Genomic DNA, 11,728 nt, shown 5'->3' with positions numbered 1-11,728 from the left:
ACTTAAGGAACTCGGAGGGAAGGTAAAAGGAGAATGGGGGTGCATGTGGGATCCTTATGGATAGGCAAACAGGCGTGGTAGTAAAATCAGACTCCATGCAGCTGAATTCAGAAAGGTCATCTTGCTTCCTCTGCTTTGAGCCACACAACTCTGAAGGAAGAGGGAAGAAGCTGGGAGGAAGAAGAGGAGAAAAAAATAGTGTCCGCTATATTTAGATTTTCCCAATTGCGGTAAGAGCCATGAATCCTGTAAGCCTCCTCCACAAAGGTAGCTTCAATATCCAGGCATGAAGCCCCTTCTGAGCACAGGATATGTTGCAGCCTGGGTGTCCTCATGCTGCTTCTGCACAGGGCCTGCTCTTCCCCTTCTTCTCTTCATTTCCTCATCTTCCTGCGCAAGGCAGTTTTAACTATTGAAAAATCTTTACTAATTGCTCTGGCTGGTGCCATGCTGGGGACAAGGCTCCTGACACACGTGGGTGGGCACAATGGCTTACCACTCGGGATGGGTGTTTCAAGGAAAGGAGAGATGCCACGGTGAGGCTTCCTCTGGGAAAACCTTCCGTCTGGCACAGGATCTAGGAGCGGTGTTCCAATAGTTGCCCCCGTTTAAGCCTGTGATCTGTTCTTTCACAGCGGTTCTTCGAGTCTGTGGAGCCTGTTTCTAGCCTACAGCGTGGCAGGCCCGGCCCCCGTGATGAGTGTGTGGGTGAATGGCTGCCTCCCTCTTTGTCTCTCTGTGCTCTCCTCTCCAGGAGCCCCACACAACTACGCGACCAAAGAGCAGACGTGTCTGCGGGCTGCTTTGTGGTCTACTTCTCTGCCAGGCAGGACAGCGCTATGTGGCAACATTCTATCCTGGCGTGAGTAAAAGCTTGCTTACCTCTCCCAGCAGACCAATGCATATGTCTGTTCCCACACCACATACGGTTTCACAGCTGGGTGGCTCTAATGATAACAGAGAATTATTTTTGATCTACACTAATATTATTCTTTGCCTACAATCTCTTCTTAGAAGGACATTGTTAGGAAAGCGGGGCTGAATTATCTCATCTTCATCTATGCATTTCTGTATGTACAGAGGTTCAGGAAAAAGCAATGTTGCACATTCAGAGAACTTGGAAATGAATGTTTGCATTATTTATACTATAAAAATGCTCTTCTCCCGTAATACAACTCCAGAAATCCTTTACTCAAATCATTTACTATGATATAAATATTGTGGCTAAAAGTACTAGCCTTTGGCTTATTCTGTCCTCCAAGTCTCAAAAATGTCTCTTCATTTAATTAATGCCTCAGTCTCAAATCACATTTATTAGCATACGAAAATACTGGCCAGGTTCAGATACCCAAAGTCTTCTGAAACTCAAACACAGCATTAAAATCCAAAGTCAGCTTAATTGATTAACGATCCTTATTTGTTAAGGGCCTGCTAGTTTTGCTCCATTCCACTCAGTTCAACAAGTGGAATGTGCCTTGCCAGGCAGAGGGGAGACAAAGATGCCCTCAGACACCTGATGGTCTCCTGGGGACAGCTGGAGCACAAACACGTCATTTCAACCCGATGCCGGAGTGCTCCGGCTAGTCCTCCCACCGGTTGCTATGGGAACACAGAGAGGGAACAATTTAGCAGTCTGCAGTTTGGAGAGATCTGGAGGAATTCTCCACCAGACCTAAGATGTGAAAGATGTGTAGAAATTGATCAGGCCAGGGGAGAGGATGGACACCTGCATTCCAGCAAAGGAATTTACCCCCTCATGTGACGTATGAGTGAGGAAATGACAGTAGATGAGGCCAGAGAAGTTTTAGGTTACCCATAAAACATGGCTAGAGTCAAGCATTTTGACCTACAGAAATGACAATTTCATATGGTTCCACCATCTATCAGAGGGAGGCAGTCACAGACAACTTTGTATTAATTCCAGGTTGAAGAATTTGCACTTTTTCTTGCTTGGGGTGGGAAAGTAATGAAGAATTGTAACTAGATGAGTTTCAAACTTTACTCTTTTTTGTTTCTGCAGTGCCCCTTCTCTCCTGAGCAAGCACCTTGTTGCTTCACTTAGAATATTTCTGTGAGAAAAAGAGTCCCATGCCTAAAGGCTGTTCAGCTGGCAAGGGCACCTCATCTCCCTAAGGAGCGCTCACATTAATGATAGGTCTTTCTTGCTGCTCGAAATTAAAAGAAAAAAATTGCTGACATTTCTATAATGCTTTTTAGGTTATTTTATGTACATCATTACACAGCTTTAAATATGTAACATGTATTTAAATTTACATTGTATTCAAATTTACATTAAATTACATTGTAATTACATATTTAAATATGTAAATTATAATACAAAAAATTATTTAATTACAATATCTGTACATTTCCCAATTACCAAGAACTTTCCATAGGTGTATAATAACCACTTCCTATAACTGCAGTATCAAGTTTTCACTATTTTCCTTTCCTTTTTATTTCATCTGGAATGTGTCCTGTCCTTCCAGTTGGCTCTTCTGAATCTTTACAAATCTCTGACTTAGGCATTTCCACTAGATCAATAACCCCATTCATGCAAATGTGATTCTGTGTGTTTCTTTTCCTCCTTCAATTTGCTCACACCTGACCAATTTGTATTCAAAGAATTCAGAGACCCTGCATTGTTCTTTCCTCCAGCCTTCTCCATCTTTTGGTCAGAGTATGCTGTAGGCCCTGAATGCTTCACTGCCTGTAGCCAGCAGAGAGCTATGTGAGTTTTCCTTGTATTTCTGCCGTCTAAGCCCCTCTATTTCCTGAGCTCATGCCTCATCCTCAAGTCCACTCCTTCCTAAGGCTCTTCTTTATATAGTATAAAGCAGTTGTTTGGAGCTCCTTTTATCCATTCATCTGACAAATACTGTTTGTTGAGCTTATATTATGTGCCAGGCACAGGTGTGTTATCTCTATGTATCCAATGATGAACAAAATAGACATCATCCCAGATCTCAAGGAGCAATAAGGAAATATATGTTGTTTCAATTGGGTTAAGTGCCAGGAAGGAAATAACCAAGGATCACTGAGGAGAATAAAAGAGGAGACCTACTTAGAATGGTCAAGAAAGACTTCTTAATGAAATGTCATTATAGCTGGGATCCTAACAATTTTTCTATGATACACTTCCCTGATTTTCTCTTTGGGGACTTTTACCCTTGTCCTTCATTCACCTCCTAGGATTCTTTCATAGAGGTGCCTTTCTCTGTTAGCAAATCTCCTAGACTAACACACCCTTGCCCACACCTTTTTGCAGAACTGGAAAAACTTGCTTTCCTTGTTGTCATCTCTTGCCTTAGAAATAAAAGAGTGCTATCCTCTGGTGGCCTACACATGGGTACACGAGCCGCCAACCGTGCTCTACTATGTGGTCAAAATAAGATCCCCTCTATAGATCGCCCCACCACCCAGACAAACTTGGCCATTGGGAGAGAGATTTGGCACCAGGCGCCACGTGACCAATTTTATCCTGTTTTCTGAAAGCTTTTCTGATCCAGTCCTAAGATCTTTTTTCCACATTTTGATTTCCGAATTTCTTCTGCTGCCTCATCCCCTCTGAATGGCATATCAAGGTTCCCTTTAACCATCCTCCACGTGTCTAATACATCTTTAATGGCTTGAAGCGCCTTTATTCCCTGGACTCTCAGCTTTGGGAAGCAGAAAAGCACAGTGGTTAAGCACACAGCCATGCACTTGAACCCACACTTTACCACTTCTTCCTAAATGACATCTTTGGTGATATTATTAACTTCATCTTCCCCTTTCCACAGTTTACAGCACACTGTAATGTAACACTTTTTCTGATAGTTTTACTGGTGCTCTTGGGTTGGCCAAAAAGTTCATTCGGGGTTTTCCAGAAGATGTTACAGAAAAACCCGAATGAACTTTTTGGCCAGCCCAATATTAACTTATCACACCAGATTTAACCACTGCATAATACCATTTAAAACCCCTAATCAGTTCTGAAAGAGGATGAGAAGTTTTTTTTTTTCCCCCTGTCAATGGCTCTTTTTATCATCCCCTTTCCTTGATAAAATAAAGCTAATAAATGTAAAACAAATCTAATTACTTTGCTGTTCCAATGGGTGTGGGTTCCCCTCACACCCATTCAACAAGATTTGTTCCAGCAATGAAATTCTATTCTTCCACACATCTCTTCTTCCTTCACAGAATTTGAAGTGCTACAACCATTCCTTTGGTTTCATCTCAATGGAATTAATAATCAAAGTACTCAGTGCCTTGCTGTGGCCAATGTACGTTGTCTGCTTTCCTAGTAAATCCAGAGAGTCATGCTTTCTACATAAAAATGAAATTCCAAACAATACTAAAACCGTTATACTTTAGTAGGATGCTAAGGATAAACAGTAATAGATTTCTTAATCTCCAAAGGTTGAACCATATTCTAAACTTGATGAGAGACAGTTAGAAATTCTGTATTTTAAAACATATGTCTTGCAGAAGTTTCAGAAATGATTTTAAGCATCCAGCCTCTTCTGGTTCAAGATGTCCCCAAAAGCCCCTGAGCTCATCCTGCCCCTTTTGAAGGACCTCTCTGGCGGCTACTTTCCTCTCCATCATGTGACTCACAAGAGTAAAAACTGTGCCTTCCTTAAAGTCTCTCCCATTGAGATTCTATGAATGTTACTCATGCTGGGTAAGGAACCATCCACAAATTATTTAAGCTGTCATTGGTGTGAGAGTTGTTGTTGGAATATTTTTGGTCTTTAGGCAAATATATTTTTAAGCAACAATTCAGTTTTATTTTTGGTTTCTAAAGGATTTTTAGGAATCAGGGTGATCAAGAGACTGTTCTAGCAGTCGAAGCTTCCGACTTGATTTCAATGGCTTCCGAGATGTATTTGCCAAGTGAGACCATGGTGGGAGACAAAAGAGATACGTGACCTCAGCCCTAAAAATGCCTGCCTTCTGGCAGCGAAGATCAAACTAACTAGGATCTTTAAGACAGTGAAAGGCCAAGACATGCAAATTGGGTGGTACTGATGAGAAGTGTAAGAGCAGTTCAGAGAAAAGACAGAAGTGTGGGCTGCAAAATCAGGGAAGGCCTCAGGGAAAGAAACAGTATTTTAGACTGAACTTTAGCAGTGCTTGGGATTAGGGTTGATAGGGTAGGCAGGAAGGCACTGTAGTCAAGAGAAATAGCATAGGCAAAAGCATGGACATCTTTCCTGGAATTCTCAATGGAGGAGAAAAATCTTCAGCCTCCAGCCTTTCCCTCCAAGATGTGTGGGTGCCTGGCCCTCACAGGACTCTGAAAGCACCCCAACACTGAGGCCCATGTGTGTCAAGTGAGAGAAGACGTGGACATCTATCTCCAGAATACTTGTGAGCAGTCTCTTGATTTTTTTCCATTAGATTTTGAAAAAAATAAATGAGCAAATGTCAGATTCAAATAGATCCCCCAAGAAGGATAATTTTAATTGACTGTTTGGGACTGGCAGCCTGTCTGGGCACGTATAAGCACACAGATATCAGTTACCTTTGCTTACTGAGGAGGAGAACGTGTCTCAACAAAGCTTCTGCTAGCCAAACTGATTTAAAATGACACGGTCTTCCTCCGCAGCCTCAGGGATTAGCGAGCGCGACAGGCCCAAGATCACCTTCTCTACAGATGGCTTCTGAGGACATCTGTACTTAATTAACTGTCACAGTCGATGGCTACATCTGAACCTGATATTCTGTCCCAAAAGAAACACGAGGTTATAATAGTACAACGCCGTTGAGCTCAGGACCTGGAGAAAGTGACTCCAGGCTATCTGTCCCGGGTTCAATGACTTTTGGAACGATGCTGGGTCTCTCTGAGCTCCTGTGTAACTCTAAGTAAGTCAGGCAAAGGTACAACTTATTATGCTTTCTTATTGCTGTGTTATTACTTTTTCAATTTGTCAAGCATGTTTACTGAGCATTTATTTAGTCTGTGCAAGGCTCTCTGCAAATGTTTGAGGGAAAAAGGGAAACACAAAGGTGAACGAGGCAACTGATGTCTTCAAACAGTGTAAAATCTTCTCTGGTATCTCAGCAGGGCAGAGTAAGTCAGAGTAAGACAGGTACAGAATATGCCAAGGGAAGCAGGGAGTCGAGTGATTAATTCTGAGGGAAAGTATCAGGGATGACTCCTCATAAGTATCTTTTGACTTGTATTTGGCAGAACAGACAATATTCTGACTGGGAAGAGAAACATTCGACCATACTGGAAGTGTGTTAACAGAAGTACCAGAATATGCAAATGCAAGGTGTATTTGGAAAGGATCGGGAGCCCGGTGTGGTTGGAGGGGATATAATGTAAAATGTTTTCCAAGGTAGGTTGAAGTTAGATGACGGGGAAGTCGAATGCCTGGCTATATACAAATAATAATATACAAATAATAAAGAGTGACTCAAAGTTTTGAGGAGGATATAGCATGTAAACATAGTATGTAAATATTAGTATGTGAAGGATGGCAGAATATGCCACCCCAAAATAGGCCACTTGGGCATGTGGATTATTTTGAGCTGAAGGCAACTGAGAAAAAGCAGACACGAGAAAAGCTCCCCACTCTCCTCTTATTTGTCAGTCTAACTTACAGGGCCCCATTCAATAATCCTAAGGTGGGTGGAAAGAAAATAACTTTTCCCTCCCCTACATATGCTATCAGGAACGGGAATGCTGGATGGGAGATTTTTAAAAAGGCCAGTTAGGACTAGCATTCACCTTATTCCTAGAGTGAGATGATGGAGGCCTGACCTGGTCCAGAGAGGTTGAGAAGGGCTAAAAAAGAGGCTGATTCAGTACAAGGTACAGAGAGGAGGAGAGCATGGCCCCGAATCTAGCTGGAGTTGATGTTTGAAGGCCATCTTCCACCACGCTTTTCGCTAACATCCCATCTCATGGATGGGACCTCAACCCTATTCACAAGTAAAGAAACTTAAATTTACAGACCTTCTAGAACTTTCCAGACCACAACTAGCTATGAGTAGACTAAGGCTGGCCAAGGATCTGACTTCAAATCCAGTAACTGGGAGAATAAAAATAGTTGCAAATGAGGAAGAGGGAAATAACCAGAACCAGGTCATGAAGGGAGACACTGAGAGACACACTTGCTCTTCAGCTGCCTGGTGACCATCAGGGTAGCGGTCACCCAGGGGTGATGAGAGATACTCCCTCGTTCTCTCACAGCACTTGACAGAGGTGACGGCTGCTAGTGCAGATATTTGGGAACACTTAGGGTGATCTTTTGTTTGTTTTCTGTTCCTCTGTTTGGAAAGTTAACAATTGGGGAAATATAAGTTTCAGTTCTGGTGAACCTTCCAAACTAAAAACAAGAAGAAGGAAAATATTCTGAGATCAAATTTCTTCTAGAAAACTTCAGCAGAGTGTAGAGGCAAACGTTATGGGAAATCTCGTAACAGAGATACAAAGGCCACGAGCATTTGTCTTTTAAGCGGGGAGACCAGGTCTTTGGCCTGATGGCATGGGATGAGGTTCATTTATTTTAATTACATCTACTAAGACCCTTATCTACATAAGCAATTGCTTTTGGCCAATTAGAAAGCGTTATGCCTTCCTTGAATGCCATCTTGAAACATGCTCTTTCCCAAAGATTCTGAGGAGGGGGACTTGTGATCTTGGGGAGCTCCAAAGAGGTGGTCCCCCAAGAACACACCTCTGCTCTGAGAAGCCTGTAGGTCTTGCCTCAGGAACAGGACGGGCAGCAGCCCTTTGACCAAAGAGCTCATTCAGGAATGGCAGAAGTAAAGCAATTCGGTGGAATTCCTGCTGAAGAGTTTCAAATTCCTCTGAGAGAAAGTTAATGCGCTCGTGTATTTCCAGAGCAATTATTAAAGATTTTATTGGTTGAAAACTTTTAAAAGATTCAGATTACTGGAATTAATACCTTTAAGTGATCTTGCCCAGCATCTAGATAATCAACTTGAACAACTTCGGTAATAACATTTGCTTTTACTCCTTCGAAAACACTTGTAAAACACGATTTGGAAAATACACTCTCGAATGACAAACACAGAAATATAAAGCAAATTTGGTACCCAGATGTGGGCATTTTGATATGTTTATTCATAGTTATTATTGAGCAGTGTGTTGATCCAATTGACAATTATGATCATTGTTACCTTCAAAGGAATATTTACAGCGTAGGATTTCAGAGTAATTGTGTGTGTGTATACGTGAGTTTGTGCGTGTTTGAGGTTTGCCTCAACTTACAGAAGAAGACTTGCATAAATTTGCCTCGTAGGAAACTCTTTGTCCAAAAAGAGTTCTTGATTCCTGTACTATATCATTACCTTACAGTTTGAGGATAATGAAAACGTCATCTGAAAGGAAAAACGTGCTTAGGAAATTCGCTACGCCTCTTTTTGATTTTTTAGGTAGTTTCCACAAAGCTGACATGAGGTTTTTTCTTTGTGACTGTTTCTCTTCCAAAAGAAATGAACAAATATATGACTGAGAAGATGTTTTTAACAAGAGTGAGTTTTACCGCTGTATATGATCCTAAAACCAAACATTCTCAAGACACGAACGTCCCAAGCGAGGGGAAACAAACAATAACATTCTCTGTAAAAATGCCGTCTTGCCACTAATAAGAATGAGTGTTGGTGATTACAGCTAGCCGTGATGCAAATTCCCATGACACAGGGGCAGTGTGACATTAGGCATGGAAAGTACAGACCCTTTCTCAGAGCCTTGGACACCCTCTCCGGTCAAGTCCTCTCTGCCCCAGGCCTCTTTCTGGCTCATTCCCAGCCCATGGCCTCTCATGTGGAACCTTGTTTAAATCTGCCAGCTCCACCGGGTCCTACACTCGGTGGAAACTTATCATCTGCCCATGCTACTTCCCATCCTCCATGCTGGAAGACGCTGCTGACATGTAATACTCCAGACTTCCAGAGTCATTGCCAGGAATTCACTATGTTTCATGGCAGGCGTCCATGAACCACTCTCCTCTATAGATGGTCAGGCTGAGTCCCAAGGAGTGAATGACTTGCCCTTTGAAAACAGAGCAGAGGCAGAGCCAGATTCAGAAGGTAGGAGGGCCCCCCTAAAAAATGGGTCACCCCACATGCAAACTCAGGAAGTGAAAATGTGGCCTCAAGCTCTACGGCAGGGGAGGACTTTTAGTCCGGCTAAATATAGTGACCCGAACTGGAGGACAGCCAGCGCGCAGGGTACCAGCCTCACGGGAGCATTCTAGGATCCTTAATTGCCACAGGTGGGCTGCATAGTTCTTTTAAAGCTCGCCTAAAAATAAACCTTCAATGAGTCTAGCTCCAAGGGTTGATTGTATTATCATTATAAAAATCAGGATGAAAAAAGGTAGTGGTGAGGAAGAGAAAGAAGAAGTAGGTTATTCTTTGGAAATTGGAGGAGGTACCTTCCACGAGTTGCTGGGGAATGATGTTGAAAATCGATATTTTTTTCCATCTTCTTTTTAAAACTGTCTTACAGACAACTATTGTGTTTGCTGTTTACAGTATTCTCTTTGTTGTGTAGAAGCCCGAGAAATGTACCTGTCAATCTGTGATTCCTCACTGCCTGAGGTCTGACCATCTCACCTCCGGAGATGTCTATTTGCAGCCTGGGGCACCAGCCCTAAGCAGGGAAAAGTGAACCCACCAATAGGCCGGCAAGGTGCCTTCTCCACTCCCTGGGGAGCCCTAACCTCCTTGGGTGCAACAGGAGAACAGGGTGGGAATGAACAAGAGCTTTGGAGCCAGATAGACCCAGAGTTTGAAGCAGGGTTTCACTCTCACTGCCGTTTCTAGATGCAAGCCTTGGGTTTTTGTTTCTACCTCAGAAATAATAAAATACCCAACCTTCAAACAGAGGTCACGAGATCAGATGAGGGAATGGTACAGGGTGGCTTTCAAAGGGCCTGACACGTGATACCGTCAGTCCACTTTTAGGGGTCCTTGCTTAGCATCTAAATAATCACCTTGAACAATTTAGGTAATCGCAGTTACTTTTAGTGCGACTAAAACACTTTTGTTTAACAAGGTTTGGTGCTGGGAATAGAATACTGGGGACAGCATCAGTTTTACAGTGGCTTCCATGGGATAACTTGCAGAGAATAACTTATTTTATGACTATCAGAAATACAGAGGGAAGACCTCTTCTTTTTTTAAAATTTAAAATTTTTTTTATTTCTCTTTTTTTGGGCCGTGGTGTGGCATGCGGGATCTTAGTTTCCCACCAGGGATCAAACCTGTGCCACCTGCAGTGGAAGCACAGTGAAGTCCTAAGCACGGGACCAACAGGAAAGTCCCAAGACCTCTTCTTAATTGGTATTTCACATGTCCTCTGATTTTTTTTATTTGACTACCCACTTAAGGTCAAATGAATTTCCTTCCTGGATAGAAGGTGAGTGAATTACCGGGGCCCAACTATGCCGACCTGGCTCCTTGTTACACGTTTGCTATCGGGCATCCTCCATACTGTCGTGTGCCTTTTCCCTTCCTGAAAAGCAGAAGCCTTCGTAGCCACATCTGTTGTTCTCTTCTTCCCCAAGCTAGTGACTCTCTAGTGTTCTGTGAATTCTTCATCCAGTAACATTGGACTCACGTGGGACCATTTTCTGCTGAGAGATTTCTCCAGACACACAACCTGCAAGCTGAGTTTCCCGGTCCCTGAAAGCCACTTTCTCCTCTCAAACTTGTGCATTTAAATATCATCCTCAATAAACAAACAGTTTGTGCCACTACCAGTTGGCCCCTTGTTTTTGTTTGACTATTTTTATTTCCACCCAAGTCTACTCCTTTGTTTTCTTCCTGTAAAATCTTTTTAAAAACGAGGTTTTACTTGGAGACTTTTAGCTTTCCTGAGGCCGGGGTGGTGAATTTCTATTGGTTGAATTTTGTCGATGTGATTGAAAAATTCTAATTAGAACCCTCTGGGGAGTTTCTCTGCACACGGCTGTATGAAAGAAGAGCTGGAAGGATGACCTGACACACCGGCGAGGATTAAACAGACATGTCACTCTGGGGCTGGGCACAGCTGCCGCAGGTCGTGCCCCAGCCAGTAACCCTGGGACAAAGGTTTGCTGTGATACATTGTTATATTTTCCTGGGTGCTTAGAAGGAGACCTCTTCAAGGAAGGATTCTGTAGCACTGTTGATTCAGGTGAAATTGGCTGCCTCTCCCAGCTGATTTAGGGTCACCAAGGAGTCCCCGGAAATAATCCCCCTACCTTATTCTCTGAAAATGGTCCAAGCCTTTCACCTTATAATTAAAAGGTCAAGTGTGGAATCTAAACAACCCTGCTAAAGCCACCGTGTGCCACTTTACAAGAGAGTCACCAACTGGTCAGGGAACGGTCACAGGAGACGCCATGACGTCTTAGAAGTCCCCTTAGAAGGAAAAGCTTTGGAGAAAGGAATTTATGAATATGTGCTGTCCCTGGGCCAGTCCAATGAGAGGAAATAGATTTTCTCATTAAGGACATCCAGTGAGGTGTCTCAGGACAGCCACTGCCCCGACCCCCCGACTCTCACGGCCCTTGCTTTACCTTAGAGCCTACAATCCACCATGAACGTCTAGCCCTTTGGGCTAAGAATTGTCTTTTTCCCTGAGTGCCTATTTTTGGTTGCTGTTTGCAGATGTAGGGGCTGGGGGTGCTGGCAAGGAGAACACCAGGTTGCTTACACTTTTGCTTCTCAAAGTTCACCCTATGGCCCATCACCTGGGTTGATGTTGATGAGAAATGAA

The 11,728-nt window shown here is 43.0% G+C and overlaps 1 long non-coding RNA gene across 1 annotated transcript; it reads left to right on the top strand.

Moving 5' to 3' along the window:
* Window positions 1-5,591: 5,591 nt before the first annotated feature.
* LOC117312446 (uncharacterized) lies at window positions 5,592-10,724 on the top strand. Its single transcript, XR_004526764.2, has 2 exons — window positions 5,592-5,850; window positions 6,179-10,724. It is a non-coding gene; the product is annotated as an uncharacterized lncRNA (long non-coding RNA).
* The last annotated feature ends 1,004 nt before the right edge of the window (window positions 10,725-11,728 follow it).

The sequence above is a fragment of the Tursiops truncatus genome, chromosome 5 (genome assembly GCF_011762595.2).
Source record: "Tursiops truncatus isolate mTurTru1 chromosome 5, mTurTru1.mat.Y, whole genome shotgun sequence".
NCBI lineage: Eukaryota > Metazoa > Chordata > Mammalia > Artiodactyla > Delphinidae > Tursiops > Tursiops truncatus.
Note: the sequence above shows the minus strand (reverse complement) of the source record. Positions and strands in the feature narration are given on the sequence as shown.